Source organism: Aethalodelphis obliquidens, unplaced genomic scaffold (genome assembly GCF_003676395.1).
Source record: "Aethalodelphis obliquidens isolate GAN/ISIS:26980383/991018 unplaced genomic scaffold, ASM367639v1 scaffold58, whole genome shotgun sequence".
NCBI classification, from domain to species: Eukaryota; Metazoa; Chordata; class Mammalia; order Artiodactyla; family Delphinidae; genus Aethalodelphis; species Aethalodelphis obliquidens.
In genome coordinates, this window is record NW_020838002.1 from 8,135,436 (window position 1) to 8,154,191 (window position 18,756).

Consider the following 18,756-nt stretch of genomic DNA (forward strand, 5'->3'; position numbering starts at 1 on the left):
AGAGAAATGTCAACCCCACCACTTTCTTGCTGGCTTGGGCTTTAATTATTAGCATTATCTTTAATTTGCTGTTTCTTTGCAGGAAACTCGGGACGCTCTTGTCCATTTTATGAGGGTTAACTTAGTGAAAACTGAACACTGTAGTATAATACAATCTGTAAATCCATTAAACAGGGCACATTAAACTGCAAGTTTCCCCAGGCTCTGCTGAGAGGAAACCATTGAGTGAGGTGCCACTGTCAACCCTCCAGTCATGGAATTCCCATTCTTTGCTGGGATATCTCAGTAATGAAGGAGGCTATTCTTCAGACAATATATAACACAACGCATTCACTCAGAGACTAGAATATTTTACAGCTTTGGGTACAATAGCAATACGTATACAATCGTTCTTACTTAGAAATTATGCCCTAATCCCTAATTGAATATGGACACTCCTAAATCTCTAACTACCCATTTGCTGACGAAGGGAGTCTTTTGTGTAGATGTCCAATCTCTTCCATCACATTTTTTTTTTTTTTTTGCGGTATGTGGGCCTCTCACTGTTGCGGCCTCTCCTGTTGCTGAGCACAGGCTCCGGACGCGCAGGCTCAGCGGCCATGGCTCACGGGCCCAGCCGCTCCGCGGCATGTGGGATCCTGCCGGACCGGGGCACGAACCCACGTCCCCTGCATCGGCAGGCAGACTCTCAACCACTGTGCCACCAGGGAAGCCCTCTTCCATCACATTTTGATTCTCCTTATTGTTACTGCTGGAGGGGAACTTTACCTGAAGCTCTGAGGGCGCCTAAGGACTGTACTGCTCCACACAGAACCACAAAGTGAGTATGAGAGAGCTATAGTCATCATCTCATTTTACTATTAGGAGAAGGGTTTTATTTAGACTCAGAAGCAAAACAGTTAAAAGCAGAGCTAGGGCTTCCCTGGTGGCGCAGTGGTTGGGAGTCCGCCTGCTGATGCAGGGGACACGGGTTCGTGCCCCGGTCTGGGAAGATCCCACATGCCGCGGAGCGGCTGGGCCCGTGAGCCATGGCCGCTGGGCCTGAGCGTCCGGAGCCTGTGCTCCTCAACGGGAGAGGCCACAACAGTGAGAGGCCCGCGTGCTGCAAAAAAAAAAAAATTAAAAAAAAAAAGCAGAGCGAATTTGGTTGAAAGGATCAGGATGAACTAGCTTCACCCCTCTCTCTTCAGAGACTTCCATTCCTGAAGCTTTCCACTGGGTTTGAAAATCATGGTTCTGGAACATTTAAAAATTGGCTGAGATGGAATTTTGTTGTAATTGGTGTGGTGCTATAGGCGAGTCTGCAGGAACTTGAAACAAAGGAGATGCCATGCACGGTTTGTCTGCGATGAATTAAGAACAAAAGGAAGTCTTCTGATCCATGGCTTTCTCCCAAAGATATCATAGCGTAGGGTTTTAGTGTTTGGACTCTACAGTCAGACTGTGTTGGATTGTTCTTTTTATGTCCTCCGTAGAGAAGTTAACTTTATTTTTTAATAGGTAATACATACACATGATACTAAATGGTAAGCCTCCCTCCCATTCCTCACCCCCAGGCTCCCAGTCCTTCTCCCAGCAGCAGCCACAGGTACCAGCTTCTTGAGCTTTCTCCTAGAGATAGTAAAGGCATATTCAAGCATACTTCTATACATTCTCTATATATTTATATTAAAAAAAATAAATGGTGGCATACTTTGTACCATAGTTCTGCCCCATGCCTTTTTCTCCCCCTGAATTCTTGGAGTTTGTTCATTCAATTCATCCATTTAACATATTTATTAAGCATTATGCTAGATTGAAATATTGTTCTCCACTCCTCATAAGAGGGTTATACATCCTGCTCTCTGCCATGTGACTTTTGAGGCTCTTTCTGTAAAGAAGGTGAAGTATACTTCTCTTCTCTCTTGACTTTGGACTTGGCCATATGATTTTCTTTTTTTTTTGCGGTACGTGGGCCTCTCACTGTTGTGGCCTCTCCCGTTGCAGAGCACAGCCTCCGGATGCGCAGGCTCAGCGGCCATGGCTCACAGGCCCAGCCGCTCCACGGCATGTGGGATCCTCCCGGACCGGGGCACGAACCCGCGTACCCTGCATCGGCAGGCGGACTGTCAACCACTGCGCCACCAGGGAAGCCCTTGGCCATATGATTTTCTTTGACCAGTGGATTGCAGGCCTAAGTGACAATGTGTCGCTCAAAGTAGAGGCTTTAAGAGGCATTGTATGTTACCATGTACTTATACATCCGTGGTCCCTAAACAAGAAGACAGGAGAAGACAACCTCAACCCAGCCTGTGACCCTCAGCCTGGAGCAGTGCCACCATAGCTACCTGACATATCCATGAGAAAAAAATAAATGTGTTTTGTGTGTATGTGTGGGTTAACCACTGATACTTTGGAATTGTTTGTTATCACACCCAGAAGCAAACTGAGAACCCTATGTGCCCAGGTACTATTCTAGGTGCTTAGGTTCATTGGGGAACCAAACAAAGATCCTTGCCCCCATGGAGTAGCTATGTATAAACCTGCCTCTTTTTAAAGGCTGCAGAGTACTCCTTCATGCAGAGGCATTGTAATGTATTCAACCAGTCCTTTATGGATGGATTTAGGTTATTTCAAAGCATTAGTTTTAAAAGATGAAAATCATACTTCCAATATAAATGCACAGAAACTGTATATTAAAGTTTTATTTAAATCATTAATGAAGAAACCACCAGGATGACAAGTGAGTTCAAAACATAATATGCAAGTTGAAAATCGTAAAGTCAGTGGATAAAAAGAAATTCTGAAATAACTTTACTAATTTTGGTAGATAACTGGCTAATGTCCTATAGGGTGAAAATAATAAGATTTGAGGTTCTCTTCTATTGAACAGAAAAAATAATCATCCCCCATTATCAGTTTTAGAGCGTTGTAAAATTTCTGGGCTTTAGGGCTTCCCTGGTGGCGCAGTGGTTGAGAGTCCACCTGCCGATGGAGGGGACGCGGGTTCGTGCCCCGGTCTGGAAAGATCCCACATGCCGCGGAGCGGCTGGGCCCGTGAGCCATGGCCGCTGAGCCTGCGCGTCGGGAGCCTATGCTCCGCAACGGGAGAGGCCACAACAGTTAGAGGCCCGTGTACCGCAAAAAAAAAAAAAAAATTTCTGGGCTTTAATCAACTGCAAAGTTACATTTCCCAGAGAGTCAGAGTTTTTGCTAATACTAACAATATTACAATATCTTTTAATATCATCTTTGTGCACATGCGTGAGTCTATCTTAAAGACAAATTCCTACAAGTGAAATTTCTGAGTATATTTTGAGAGAGGTTGTCAAATTGCCCTTCATAGAAACTGTCCCAATTTACCTTTACTGCAAACAACATATGAGTGGCTGTTCTGTCACATCTTCTCCAACACAGTGTTATTGAGCTTTTTACTACTTTCCAATCTGATAAGATAAAAATAGTACCTCATTGTAATTTTAATTTACTTTTTTTCTTGTTATAACTATAGCTGAATATTTTTTCACATCTTTACAAGTTATTTCTTTTTCCTCTACTGTGAATTGTCACTTCCTATTTTTGCCTTCAGAAGAATTAGCCCTTAGTCTGTCACATGTGTTCCAAATATTTTTTTTCACAGATTCAGACATATTTCTAATTGTAGTTCTACTATTTACTAGCTGTGTCACTTTGGGCAAGTTACTTAACCTCTCTGAACCTAAGTTACTTATCTGTAAAGTAGGGATAATAATGTAGTCCTCAATCCCATATTTGAAATGCTGGCATAGATGTGTTTTAGATTCTAGAAACTTTCAGTGCATATACTGCATATTACATAAAACACTAGGGAGTATGAGCTCTTCCGAACATTAATATTCCTCTAAGGAACATATGAACATACTAGATGAGATTAATAAAGCCTATGGATGACCTCATGTCAGCTGAAGTTTGCCATCAAATGAGCTATGTCAAATTTTTTGTTTTTTGAAAGTGGAGCATAAGAAAATCTTCTATGGTTTATTACATCAATGTAAAAATTGTGCAGGGAACTTCCCCGGTGGCAGAGTGGTTAAGAATCCGCCTGCCAATGCAGGGGACACGGGTTTGATCCCTGGCCCGGGAAGATCCCACATGCCAGGAAGCAACTAAGCCCCTGTGCCACAACTACTGAGCCTGTGCTCTAGAGCCCGTGAGCCACAACTACTGAGCCCGAGCGCCACAATTACTGAAGCCTGCGCACCTAGAGCCTGTGCTCCGCAACAAGAGAAGCCACCGCAATGCGAAGCCCGCGCACCGGAATGAAGAGTAGCCCCCGCTCGCCACGACTACAGAAAGCCCACACGCAGCAACGAAGACCCAATGCAGCCAAAAATAAAAATAAAAAAAAATTTTTTTTAATTGTGCAGAAGAGAGACATCCTCAATGGTACTGTAACTGATTATGACATATAACATATTGATTAGACAAATACTGAGACTAGCCCACATGGGAAGGACTGGAAATTAAAAGATACTCAATGAGAGTACTATTAGTAGCTTGTGAAAATAAAGAAGGAAAATACAATTCCTGTATCCTCCCAAATATTTTTTACCCTACAGATTTTAGTTATTTTATTTTTTATAAAATTATTTATTATTTATTTTTGGCTGTGTTGGGTCTTCATTGCGGTGCGGGGGCTTCTCACTGTGTGGCTTCTCTTGTTGCAGAGCATGGACGCACCGGCTTCAGTACTGTATCACTCAGGCTCAGTAGTTGTGGCACACGGGCTTAGTTTTTTCGCGGCATGTGGGATCTTCCGAGACCAGGGCTCAAACCCGTGTCCCCTGCATTGGCAGGCGGATTCTTAACCACTGCGCCACCAGGGAAGTCCCCAGATTTTAGTTATTGAATACTATTGACTTGTTATTGTTCCATATGAGCTGTGTCAAGCTTACTTTTAATTTTTAGAGCTTTTTGGATTTTGGAACTGTGGTTAAGGTATGTAGACCCACTGGTATCTTCCTCATAAGGTTGTTGTGAAGGTTGGATTAAATTAAGCAATGCATGTAAAGTGTCTGTACCAGCTCCCAGAACACAGGAAACACCACGTAAATATTATAGTTTCCATTGTTGTTTTCAGGATGGAAGTGCTAAGCCCTTACACCTCTCTTGTTTCTGGGCACTTTGAATTTTGCTTTGTTGGGTAGTCTGATGTTCAGATGAGTTTCCTTGTAAAAGGGATTGGGATATTTGAAGAGGAGAGGAGAGAAGTATTTGTCCTCTTTGATGGTGTAGAAGAAAGAGAATGAATGGGATTTGAAGCCAGATAGATTAGGGTTCAAATTCCATAGGATCAGCTTCTTTAAAAAATGGGGGAAAATACCTATCTTGCAGGTTGCTTTGAGGATTAAATATAACAAGATAGAATAGAAACTGCTCTGTCCACAACATGTGCTCAATAAATTAGAGCAGCTGTTTTGTTCAGAGTGTGTTCAGGAGGGCTGATGTATAACCCTTACCCACTTACAGTCTGAAAGGCACATAATCAGCCACTTTCATGACTGAAAGTGAGGAACTTGGACAAGGATCAGAGAAAGCATTTATTGTACATAAAGAAACAAAGCACTGTTGCCATGATGTGTCTGCAGGAAAATGGCACCAGGCCCTCCTCTGTGATGTAACGTCATGGGACTTTCCTTGTGGGGGGAGATGGGAGTGAAGCCTGGGAGGAGCAACTCCCCCTCCCCAGACAGGCAGAGGGGAATGTTTTCCCAGGTGGTATGGTAGTGTGACAGCCTGTAGCCTTTAGCATTCAGGAAGTTTCCATTGTGCTGTGATTTTAAAATGTAGGCAGCTCCTTTCATTATAGAATATCCTAAAGTTTCAGGTTAATCTTTTCATACTATGAAGTAAGACTGTTATCTGTTAATCAGTAGACTCTGAGGACAGAACCTATCCATTCCTGCTTGGATCCCTACTGGATTCAACTCAAATATAAACCTGGAGGGAGGGCCTGCCATGTGCCAGGTGCTAAACATACAAAGACGATCTGATAAGGTTGCAGCCCAGGAGGAACTGGCAGAGAGAATGGATAACTGAGAACTCTTACTAGGGAGTGTAGAGTGCTGAGTGATGTAATAGAGTTGTGAATACAGTGCTATGGAAGGTATTGAGAAGAGAAAGATTAGTTTTTCTAGAGAGGTTAGGGGAAACTCTTCCAGAAAAGTGACACTTGATCTGATCTTTGGATTGAGTCATCAAGCAAAAGGCTTTGAGATGGAATGAGGGAAGAGCAAAGACGGAAAGGAGATATAGGAAAGTGAAAGAAACCGCAGGAGATGGTGTAGGAGGTGATGCGCATATTCATTCATTTGTTCAGTTATTTATTCAACAAGTATTGGTTGAGTGCCAGACACTGTTGCTGGCACTGGGGATACAACAGGAAGCAAGACAGACAAAGTCCCGGACGCTCTCATGGAGTTTACACTTCAGAGGTGGGTGAGACAGAAAACAAATAAAGACACGAAGAAAGTAATTTCAGGGAGAGATATGTGTTATGCAAAGTTGCGGGACTTCCCTGGCAGTGCAGTGGTTAAGAATCCGCCTGCCAGTGCAGGGGACACAGGTTCGAGCCCTGGTCTGGGAGGATCCCACATGCCGCGGACAAACTAAGCCCGTGCGCCACAACTACTGAGACTGCAAGCCACAACTACTGAATCCGGCGCCCCAGAGCCCATGCTCCGCAACAAGAGAAGCCATGGCAGTGAGAAGCCAGCTCACCACAACTAGAGAAAGCCCGCACGCAGCAACGAAGACCCAATGCAGCCAAAAATAAATAAATAAAATTTAAAAAGAAAAAAGAAAGAAAAGTTGGGAGTAGGTAGAATAGAGGGTACCCTGGGGGGCATGTAAGTATCGGGGGGGCCTCTATGGAGGAAATGTTTGACCTGAAAACCAAGCGGTGAGGAGGCAGCCTTCTGGAGACAGTGTTCTAGGTGGATGGGACAGCAAATACAAACACTATAACAAGACCAGGCCCAGCGTATTTGAGGAACAGAAAGGTGGCCAGCTTGACTGGAGCAGCATGAGCAAAGGAGCAACAGGGAAAGACCAGAGAGGTTGGCTTAGTAGGGCCCTGTGGCCATCGTAAGGAGTTTGTTTTGAGGAACTACCATCTGGCTGCTGTGTAGAGACTGGAAGCAGGGAGGTGAGTTGGCAGGCTGTTGCAACATCTAGGCAAGAGGTGTTGGTGGCTCTGACCAGGGTGGTAGCAGCAGAGACAGACGTGTTCAGAGCAAATATGTATTTCTGAAGTAGAGCTGACAGGACCTGCTGATGCACTGGTGGTGGGGGTTGAGGGAAAGGAGGATGGAATCATGTCAAATGCTATGAGAAGTTAAGATGAGCACATAAAAGTGACCTTTTCACGGTAGTAGTGATGTCAACGTGGCAACAGTAGGAATGTGGGATTGGAGAAAGGGGATGCTGGAAAATAATTGCTGGGAAGGCTTTGGCAATGAATGAATTTGGCCACACACAGAGGAGACAAGGGTCCTGGGCCACTGACAAAGCCAAGCTGATATCCTGTCTGCGAGGCTAGGAACTTCTCAAACTTTTACTGCTAGGGGGAAAAAAAAAGCCCTCTGGCTACATTTGAACAAATTTACTTACTTCTCTCCCTATATTTTTTCCACCTCATTTTTGCCCTACGGGATAAATATCTGTCAGTTCTCACACACTCTCCCTAGGCCTCAGGGTCTCTCCTCTTGGTAGATTCTTCAGAAAACTACCATCCAAGCCAAGCAGGAAGTTCTGCACAGAATAGGCACTGAGTAAATGTGTACTGAGGGGCCATTCGAGGTGCTTTCAGAGAGGAAGAGAAGTTGCTTCTCCTACTTTGTTTCACTTCTACCTTCTGGCCTAACAACTCACAGTGCTTGGCTCTTCTGCCTGGGAGGAGGCACCATCAGCCTTAGTACACCCTTTTTTTGGTTGGTTGCCGGCTGGTTCTATTGTCTCCAGGTCTTGCAAGTCCCGCTGCCTCTTCCAGTTCCCTGCATACACACGGCAGGCCTGCAGGGGTCCTCACATCTCCCTCTTGAACCACCCCACCAGGCTTGTCCTCCTTAGCTCACATTATCTTTTATTTAAACAGAAAACGGTAGCCACCAATCTTGTTACATAACATACCAATATCCTAGGGTGTTAAACTAATGCAACATCTACTGTTGGGGAGTGGTGATCTGGCAACATGAATATTCATTAGGAGAATATTGCTGAAACATTGTAACGAGTTTGACTTTCTGGCCCTGATTAGATTTTGGAGAGGTAAGGGACTTTAGAGATCATCCTATTTCAATTTTCTTTGTTTTAAACTGTGGAAACCAAGGCCTAGAGAGACAAAGAAATTTGCCCAAGAGGCAGATGAGCGCAGAAATCAAACTCTAAAGAATCCACCACCTCTTCATAGATTAAGTATTAAACGTTTCTTGTTCATGATTCTTTCTCACCTGAAAAGCATTTTAAAAAAATCTGTTTTAAACTTTCCAACTTTGTCAACTGTGAACAGTGACAAGGTGTTCTTGCTTACACTGAAACTGCTTACACTGAGACTGATACATGTGTATGATACCGATTTTTTGAGGTATTTTTTGTTGCTTTTACTATCGTTTTATTAACATTAGGACTGGATTCACATCCAACCATGCAAGGTATATTAACTGAATACAATTTGAATGCAAAATATATTAACTGAATCAAATATCTATCTATTTATCTATCTCCGACTAGGGATCAAACCCATGCCCCCTGCACTAGGAGCGCAGGCTTAACCCCTGGACCGTCTGGGAAGTCCCTGAATCAAATATATTTTAAAGACTGCCAGGTGGCGTTGCGGTGAAGTTTGAGCCACCTTGGGGATCTACCCCGTACCATTCTCCATTTATGTGCAAACCAGTGGGGAAGAGGGCTGAAGTCAGCAGCACCCCCAGAAGCATCTCGCATTTTGACAGCAGCTCAATAAAACATCGCATTTCCTACTGCTCTCTGAGGAACTGCAGAACTAACAGTAGCCAACTGAAAAGGCTGGGTTGCTCTCTGCCCCTGATCCCTGGCAGCATTCTTTCTCAAACTGACCTTTTTCTTGCTGGGAGACTGCCCCACTCCACCCACCTGGTGCCTCCCTAGATTTCCTGACTGCCCTGGGCTTATTTTTTTAACCTTCTCTTCCTTGAAAAGCACCACTCCACTGACCCAGAACGTGGGCGCCTCCCCTATGATCACTGACCATCCTACTCTCCGGGGCGTACCATTTCTCTTTAAAAGCCTTGGAAAATCAGCAGCAGTTGGGGGCTAGGTACCTTCCAATTCCTGTAATGCCTCGTTCCTACTTTTAATTCGCCAAATTTGAGAGAGCAGAGAGAAAAGGGGAAATGCCTTGCTTCTGAGTAGGTCCTGGCTGGGCCCCGTCGGGCTGGCACTGTCTTATTTAATTCAACTGCCCCGGTTCCCAAGAGCTTCCTCAGGTAACTTAGCCTCTGAGTTAGGGATACCTAAGGTGGGAGGAGGGAGTTAGAGAGTAGAAGAAGCACTATAAAGCTTCCCCTCTCCCTACCCCGGGTTCTGGAAATCCCAGCCTTGAAGCGGGGACAAACTCCAAACCCAAATAGACGGCCTCCTCCCGAGCGCCGAGAGCCTACCCATCCTCATCACCCTTTCTCCCTCTTCCTCCGGCCAGTTGCCCTGCTTGGCCAGGCTCCGCTGGCTGAGCCTCATAGGGCCTGGCCGGGCACTCGCCACACTCCCCTCACCCAAGCCCTGCCAGGGCCGAGAGGTGGGGGGTGGGAGGTAGGGGAAGCAGGGGGCGGAGTTCCGTCCTTCGCTGATTGGCTCAAGACGGATGGGCTGCGGCCGGGCCCAGCCAACCCGCGGCGTGTTGCTATGTGCTGAGCCGAGGGGATAGGCGCGGGGGCGCGTCCGTCACCAGGCAGCCCCCGGCCCCGACCCGGAGGGATGCGGAGTGGCGGCGGCGGCAGTGGCGGAGACTGTGGCTTTAAGAGCGCGCCCAGAGCCCGGGATCCGGCGGGGCGGTCCTTTGCTGCTGCGCACCCCCGCGGAGCCAAGCTCAGAGCTGGCCGGACCGGGCTGCCTGCTGCCCGGTAAGCAGACGCGAGCACTGCGCGAGCCGGGCGTGCGTGGGCGTGGGGCGCGCTGTCAGCGCGGGCGCCCGACCCCCCATCACTGGGCGCAGGTCCCGTGGTCCCTGCGGCCCGGCTCCCCCGGAGCGCGCGGCACCCTCTGCCCAGCGCGGCCGAGGCGGGGTCCGGTGGGGGGGTCACCCTGGGGGCCGCGGGCACAGGGGGCGGGGAGCGGGCCGCCGGGGCCACGTGACCGGTTTGTTTACAAACACTGCCGGGGCCTTGGCGGCGGCCCGCGGTAGGAGCCGAGAAGGCATGGGTTCCCAGGTCGGGGGCCCGGGACCTGTGCGAGGAGCGGGGCTAGTAGGGCGCGCGCGGTTTGGCGGGGCGGTAGGGGGGTGACCTGGAGACCTGGTCGCTGCTTCTTCCTGAGCATAGTTCCCGCGGGTTCGGAGTCTGTGGGGGGCAGGGTGGGAGCTTCGGGCGTTTTCGGTCCCCGGTGTCGCTGGGTGTCCGCTGGAGACACTGGGTCCGGGGGCGCCGCCCTCGGTGCCCCCGCCTTTGGGGGACTGGCTGCCCTCAAGACTCCGAGGAGCGCTTGGCCGGCCCTGGGCCGAGGTAACCGCAGCCGAGTTCCTGCCTGGCCGTTTCCCGGCGCCTCCCCAGTGCCCTTGCCAAAGGGGTGGGCGCGAGTTCACTCCTGCCCGACGGAATTAAGGGGCCTCTCCAGCGAGTACCTTTCGGGAACTTGCGCTGAGGGGCAGCGCCGATCTCTCACTGCTTCCAGTTCACCCTCGGCCGCTGACTTCCTCTGGATGTCTTTACCCAAGTGGTGGCTTTTCTCTAGTTGGCGGGTGGGGGGAACCACCTGTTCTTTTGGACCCAGCCCAGGAGACTGCCACCTCTGACTTCACTCTCAGCTTACCAGAGCTTACAAAGCCAAGTGAGTGAGTGTCCTCCGTTTATTTCTGTTATGTAGCTGACCCTCCCGCAGTCCCGCGGCTGTGAATGGCACGGGAAAATGCTCCTGGGCTTCGCTGGGTTTTTTGCTCTCTGGCCTCCTTGTCAGTTTGCTCTCCTGGGGTCTTGAGGCTCTTTTCAGTAAGTCCTTGCTTCTGGTGAGTCTGAAAGCTAACAACACAGCTAGCTACCATCTTTTCCCCCTTGCCCTTCCTCCCATGTTCCTCTCTTCTGGTCAGGCAAGATGTGCAAGATGGGACTCCCTGTCCTAGAGCATTGGGCAAGAAGGGAAGCTGTCTGATTGCGTGTGCCCCACTTGCTGCCAGAACATTAGCCATGCATGGAACCTAGGGGACTGAGAGGTTACGCGACTTGTCCAAGGCAACTCATGTCGCTGGTGCTGGGGTGAGACTTGACCATTCACCCTTTCCTGACTTTCCTTTGACCTCGTCACTGCCACAGGACTGCAAAGATGGGTTGAACCTGACTTCTGTCTATCCCTTATACTGAGACTGAGCCTCCTCTGACCCCCCATTCCCCCCCATGGGGAACATTTTAATTCCTCTAAACTGTGACAGTGAGTGGCTACAGGTTCTTTACCAAGGAACAGGTCCAGCCTGAGGAGAGTTGTGCAAATTTCTCTTTGGCACCTTTCCTTATCCCCAGCTCCATGATAAGGGTCTCAGGCAGGAGCCGAGTGTGGGCCTTGGGCTCATCCCCCTCCTTAGTTTGGCTTTGCCTTATCAGTTTAGGATTTGATAACAGCCTTTCTGTCTTGATATCTTGTGCTTGAACTAAACTCCAGAAGCTTGGAATTAGGGGTGGAAAATGAAAATAAACGCATGTGCAAGAATATTGTTTTCCTTTTTCCCTCTAGGATAGTGGTTTTCAAACTCTGAGTGGGATCCACAGTGAGGAATACATTTTACATCCCTGCACAGAGGTCCACAAGTGCATAAGTTCCCAGAAACAATAATTGCCCTGACTACCTGCAGTGTGTTCTATTTATAATTTTTTCCTACTTACTTAAAAAAAAAAAATCAACTGCTGGTCATGACTCATTTATTTGGTTTCTTGACCAAACGGGTCACGGCCCACAGTTTAAGAAACATTGCTGTAGAGCAGAGGTCCTCAAACTTAAATCTGCATAAAGATGACCCAGGTAGTGTTTAAAAATGCAGTATGTAAGTCCAGTCTGGAGATGTTTATTCTCAGTGGGGCACATTTTTAATAAATGGGCCATGAGGTTGTGAGACAGGTGGTTGATAAGAAACCCTGAACTAGTGGGAATTGGGGGCAATGTACAATGAAAGGCATTAACTTAGATAAGAAGAATGCAAAGCCTTAGTCAGATATGTGAGCCATACTCTATGCAAACCCAGGATCCCTCATCTGTCACACTAGCCCAGGCTAGTCTAAGGGTATAGTGTTGTTTGATTTCAGCTGTCATGAGGCATTGGCCCTAAGAGATAGCCCCCCTTCCCTCCCCACATCCCTGCACTCCAGCCCACTTGAGGGCTGCTGTTCATGGTTCTGTACCACTGGATGTTTCTAGGTGTGTGGGGTTGGGGTCATGAGTAGTGCTGTTGAGCCTGCTGTATTATTCACAGATTTATGTGAATTTTCACTATTTTAATGACTTTAATGGTTTTGAGTCAATGACACAGTCATTGCGCCTGGGACATGAACAGTTTGGGCAGCAGAAAAGGTTGATTTTAATATCTGTGTATTCCAGGCTGTGTAATCTAGGAGAAGGGCAGACTGGTGATTTTATTTTTGTTAGGCATGGGGAGGGGAGCCAGGGGCTTGTCTGTCAACAGTTAATAAGAAGAGGTGCAAGTTTCCCCAACCCCTTGCCTGCCTCAGCCCTGGTTCTTTCCTGTGTAACAGCTCAGCTCCTGTGTGCAGGTGGATCTTGTTAGTATTCTGGTTTCTGATGCTGTTACCTCTGTCTCTACTTTCAAGCATAAACATACACACACCTGATGCTTCCACATGTTGTATGTTTCCCTCTTATTGTGTCCAAACATGTTGGTAAAAGAAATTTCCTTGAATTTATCAAAGCTACAATTTAGCTTCAAAGAGAACTCTAAATTATCCAAATTCAAATTCAACTGTGGTCCTTCCTGCCAAGGGTATGCCTTATATGGGAACACTAACTGTAGGACTGTTGAAATTAACTTTAATAATGTTCAGTTTGGTCAAGCAGCTCACATTAACGTTTAGTTTTGAGCCTATGGAAAAAAAGGAAACAACAAAAGGATGGCATATCCTAGGATAGGAAAAGCAGGTGGGATTCAAATTGAGGTCTGGATCAATTTTCTTTGTAAATTATCTTGGCATTTCCCTAGGGTCTGTCAACCAAACCACTAGTTGCTCTGACAGTTGCATTCCCTTAGCATGATGAGGGGGTATAAAGCTCTGGAAAAGGAAGTGTCCTTTTGAATTTTAGCATCCAATGATGGAAAGTCAGGGCCTACAGGCTAAAGGGATTCTGTTAAGAGTTTAGTGATATTATCCCTAACAAAAGGTGATACTGCACCTGCCTGAATTTCCCTGGGAGCTGTAAATACAGCACTGGAGGTTTATAAAGTAAATAGGATTATGCCACTCCCATGTTTACAACTTTCACATTGCCCTTCAGAAATAATCCACCCCCTTTCCCTGTAGGCACTGCAGACCTCTCCCCCGTCCCATCCCAACTTCTCCACCCCCCCCACCCCCACCCCCCACCCCCCAGCTCCTACCAGCCCTCACCTGGTCCATTCTGCTTCAGTCCAGCTCCAACTGCACTAGCCTTCCTGAGATTTCTAAAACAAGTAAGGTTTGTTTTTGTCCTTGGGCCTTTCTACTGGTAGTCACTGGTCTCCAAATTTTTGCATGATTGGCTTCCTACACTTGGGTCTCAGAGAGCCCCTCCCTGACCTGTTATCTAGAACAGTCCTCCATCCCTGCCCCTCAGCCCTTCTTAATCCCCTTAATTTTTTTTTTTCCAAAGCACTTTAATACCATCTGGAAATGCATTGTCTACTTGATGGCTGGATTGGAAGCCCCTCTGTCTTGCTCACTGCTGACAGTGCCTAGCAGGGAGTAGCACAGGATAAATATCTAATTGTTGGTGGAATGAATGAATGACCAAGAGAGCCAAGGTTTAGAGTCTTTAAGAGTAAGAAATAATACTTATTTTCAAGAGAAGAGGAGGAAAAGAAGTTTTCTCTCTTTTCCTCGGAATTCCTGTTCCCTTGGAATTACTTTCTTTTGAGATTTCTGCTTTTCACAATATTTTTCATCCTTTTATTTTTTTTATGGGTTGCCAAAGTCTCTAAAAGCTCCATTGTTATTTTGTTGTTGTTAATAACTCTTGCCTCCCCTACAAGCCTTATTCTAGGCTTCACTGTTCTTCTGACAAACAAGCATTTCTATCAGTAATCACATTTCATTAATACTAGGCACTATAAGTAGAGCTAAGAGCCTTGGCTTTGGAACCAGAAAGATCTGAATAATTAGCTCTGTGACCTAGGACAATTTGCTAAAATTCTCTACATCTCTGTTCCTTATTTGTAAAATGGGACTAATAATAGTTACTATCATACAGGATTGATGGGAAGATTCAATGAGAGAATGCACGGGAACCCAGACACAGAGCCTGGCACATAAGCGCTTGGTATTAGCTATTAATAACAAGACTAACATTAATAGTTAGATTCCCTCTCTCACTGGCAGGAATTCCCTATCCATTGATTTGGGAGTGGGGAGTAAGAGGGGGAAAACTCCCAAATTTTAAATTAGTGTAAGTAAATGAAGACCAAAAATGTCACTTAGATTTATCAGAACTGGAATGGAATTTAGAAGTCATCTAATTGCACACTGCTACCCAACTCTTAATAAACATCCATGTGGAAGAAGTAATATTTATAGAAGTGTTTGGAAGAATATGTTGTCTACCTGGTCTTAAGTTTTATCCTTGAATTAAGCCGGGCCAACTGAAAGCTGCATACTTGGGCCATGTTACCTCAGCCCCTCCAGAATTGTTTTCACTGAGATGAACTTGGGTGTCCTGCCCTTTGCTTTATGGAGGGACGCTGTCCAAAATAGCTTTATATAACTTGCTACTACATTTCTTATAAGAATTTATATTGTTGAAGACTTAAGCTACAACTTCACTTAATGTCTCTGTTAAGTTAATCAGAGAAATTGCTTTCAGAACCCAGTGCTAGGAAAAGCTTTGCCTCTCCCAAGGAACTGGCATGATTTTTCTTTGTGGACAATTGGATATAACTGATCATGTTTCTCTTTTTTGCTTTGGCTGCCAGGAAGCAGAGAAACAAATTTGTGGCTTGACTTTAGTAACTGTCGGGCCCTGCATCCCAATTTTTTCCAGTGTTAACCCTATAATTTTATTTTCTTTGCTTTCAAGTTAATGGTTTATAACTCTATTGATTAGATATATGCTGGATTGGGTATTAAAATCCATTTTAGGTGTTACATTTTAGAGATATAAACATTGAGGCCCAAACAGGCAAAAAGGACTTGCTTAGGACAGAACTAATTTGGGCAAAGCACAGACTGTAAATCATATCTTTTATTTCTCAGGTCCAAGGCTCTTACTACTCCCGTACATTCTGGAAAAGTACCAACTTCTGACTTAAACTCTAAATTACCCATAATGTCTCAATACTAGGCAAAGCCTTCCTTCCCTCTGTGATGGGACAAAGCAACATCTGCCAATGAGGTGTGGCACTGCCACTCTGATTCCTGTTTCCTGGCTGGGTCAGCAGCACTGAGCTCTCCTGTCTCCTGAGTTGCAGGGCAGTCAGCCCTCCCCCATGGTCTTGAGAATGTAGTATGTCCAGACTTAGTGGGTTTTATGTGAAATTAGCTTGCCTGCTCAGAATGAAATTAGCCTCTAGTGTCTGGAGTTCCCTCGGCTATTTCTTGCCATGAAAGGAAGGCTTGATATCCAGATGGCATATGGATGCCACTGAGGCTCAAACAGGATCTGCTGGGTGTGAACAGTGGTTGAGTTTGGTTGGGCAGAAGAAAGTGGTTTTATTCTATCTGATATGAAATTTAGTTATAGGAAATATTGACCTGCCTAATGATTTGTTTTGTTTTCCCATGGTGTTCTGGGTGGGAGTACCTGGGGCAAGAGAGCATAGGCTTGGAACATATCCTGCCTGAGGAAAATTTTGATTCCTATTTTGAGATAGAGAAGAGGAACCTCTGGCCTGGGGCTGAAACTCAATCTTTTATTTTGTTTTATTTTTGTTTTGTTTTATTTTCCTGGGTATTCATCATTCAACAGATAATTAGACCTTTGGGAGAAAAAGGTAAGTCATAATATGGCCCCTGCCCCTAAGAGCATATCCTCAAATAGGAGTGATTAAGACATCTATGTCAATAACCAGAGTACAAGGTAGAAAGAGTTTAAGTTCATTACAGAGATACAGAAAGAAGGGTAGGCATTTTGGAGATGTGGCTGGGAAGAATGAAGAGGATTTAAACATGCAGAAACACGCCAGGGGAAACAGTGTGTGCAAAGGCACCGAGGTAATGACATGACAGGTAATGTATGAGGAATGCTCAGGAGGCATATGAGATGCAGGAAGGAGATATTGCTTGGGCTACCATTGCTACAGTTTAGAGGAGCTCCATAGATGTGGACCGTGACTTACATTTGCAGTAGAACTCTGGAGGATGAAGGCTAGCTGATATAGATAATAGGCATCCTCAAAAGTGAGACTAGGGCTTCCCTGGTGGCGCAGTGGTTAAGAGTCCGCCTGCCGATGCAGGGGACGTGGGTTCATGCCCCGGTCCGGGAGGATCCCACATGCCGCGGAGCAGCTGGGCGCATGAGCCATGGCCGCTGAGCCTGCGCGTCCGGAGCCTGTGCTCTGCAACGGGAGAGGCCACAGCAGTGAGAGGCCTGCGTACCGCAAAAAAAAAAAAGTGAGACTATCCCTAGGGATTCTCAAACCTGGTTGCCTTAAGAATTCCTGGCCCAGCCAAAAGGCTATAAAATCAGAATTTAATACCTACACTTCCCCCCCACCCCAATTTCCCAGGTTTTCCTAATGCAGACCACCCCACACATGTCTGAGGTCTGGAAATCACTAAGGTAGTTGCTCTCCCTGGCAGATACCAACTACTAAACATCCTTAACCTTTGGCCTCCTTTCCCTTAGTTTCTATTTTTGCCTCTTCCTTTTCTTCTTTTGTTTGTATGTTCCTGTGTGTCATCCATTATGTTTGTTTTCCCTTTATCTCTTCTTTTATCACCATTTTGGTCTTTGTCTGTTGGGCGTCCCTACCTAAGGTGACCCACCACCAAATGGACCATAAAGTAGAAATGAATTCTCTTTCAGCATTTGCTGTGCTAATGGTATAAACATGTGTATTATGTAAATATAAATTAGATAGGGCTTTTGGTTAGTTTTGCTTACATGATTCTTAATTTGTTTTATTTAGGATTGGAGGGAAGAAGTATCCCGCACATGCCTGCAGCCTTAAAGCTAAATATTCCATTAGCATGAAGAGATAAGAACTGAAAACTAGCTTTTTCTTGTGCCTAATCTGTTGTCCCACCTTCTGGTTCAGGTTATTCCCTTGCCTTATTTGTTTTCTCAGGTTTCTGCAATTAAAAGTTGATGCATTGAGCCAACCCTGACAGCCTGAAGATGTTTTAAGAGAACTTGACATCTTTGTTTTGCCTTGTGATTAATTGACTTAGACTCTCCCTCTGGGAGATAGTCTGCTTGTTTTAGAGGGCTCAAGTACCAAGGATGCACATCTTCAGACCCCCCTCTGTCATGTCTCCGTTGAAGGATCCCCTGGGGGGTGGAGGTTGAGGGGGCTGTTCCCAGGATCCCAGTTACGGTACTTTCTAGTAGAGTGACCTTGGGCAAATTGCTTAACTTCTCTTGAGCTTTTTCCTCATCTTTCAAATAGGAGTAATCATCATAATGCCTGCCTCTCTGGGTTGTTGTGAGGACTGAGATAATGCATATCAAGTACTTGGCCCCTTATGGGCCCATAGTACGAAATTAATAAATTGTAGAGTCCTGGAGGCTTACTGACAGTTGCTGAAGGGCCTCAGATGACTCTCCCTATCTCCTCCCCTCCTTTCCCACCCTCCTTCAACCAACACTTTCTGAGCTCTTGGTGCCCGTGGGGCTTTGGGCTAGCTATGATGGGTGATTAACCAGACATGGTCTCTGGATGTGGTCAGGAACAGCACACAGTCTAGTGGGAAGATTGACCCATAAACTACTAGCTTTGTGGAGGTTTCTAAATTATATGAAAAAGCTGCACTGGCAATGTGCATGGCTCCCCTTAGTGTGCCAGGCCTGAGAGGAAAAGAAGCTGTCTTTCTTATTAAAATCTATCTCCCATTCCCATAATAGGAGAAATCCAGAAATTTGCTCTAGAATCAGTCTGTCTTCCCCACCCTATTCCTTTTCCGCTGCTTCAATAAATGGCAACGCTAGATGACAGTTTAATTCTTAGAACAAAATGCATCCATCTTTGGGTTGGTGATGGCTGGGACTTTGGACATACAACAGGCATCCTTTTGAAAGTGCCTCTGCCCTTTTTTTCTCTTGAGTTTTAAGTTCAATTTCCAAATTCCAGTCGTGGAAAAGCAGGGAGCCCAGCCACTGATGTGAGAGTCTAGAGTTTTGGATTTATTTGAAATGGGAGATTAA

General features: G+C 46.0%; 1 protein-coding gene and 1 long non-coding RNA gene across 4 annotated transcripts in view; one reads left to right on the forward strand and one right to left on the reverse strand.

Annotated features, from left to right (window-relative positions):
- Positions 1-13,770, reverse strand: part of LOC113609723 (uncharacterized) — a 60,886-nt gene extending 47,116 nt beyond the window's left edge. Inside the window, exon 1 of the long non-coding RNA XR_003428775.1 lies at positions 10,832-13,770. This is a non-coding gene — a long non-coding RNA (uncharacterized LOC113609723). The remainder of the gene's footprint in view (positions 1-10,831) is intronic.
- The window catches only part of YPEL2 (yippee like 2), a 62,177-nt gene continuing 53,195 nt past the window's right edge, over positions 9,775-18,756 (forward strand). For all 3 annotated transcript variants that reach the window (XM_027087237.1, XM_027087238.1, XM_027087236.1), the window contains exon 1: positions 9,775-10,115. The gene's annotated coding sequence lies outside the window, so the exon portion shown is untranslated. The remainder of the gene's footprint in view (positions 10,116-18,756) is intronic.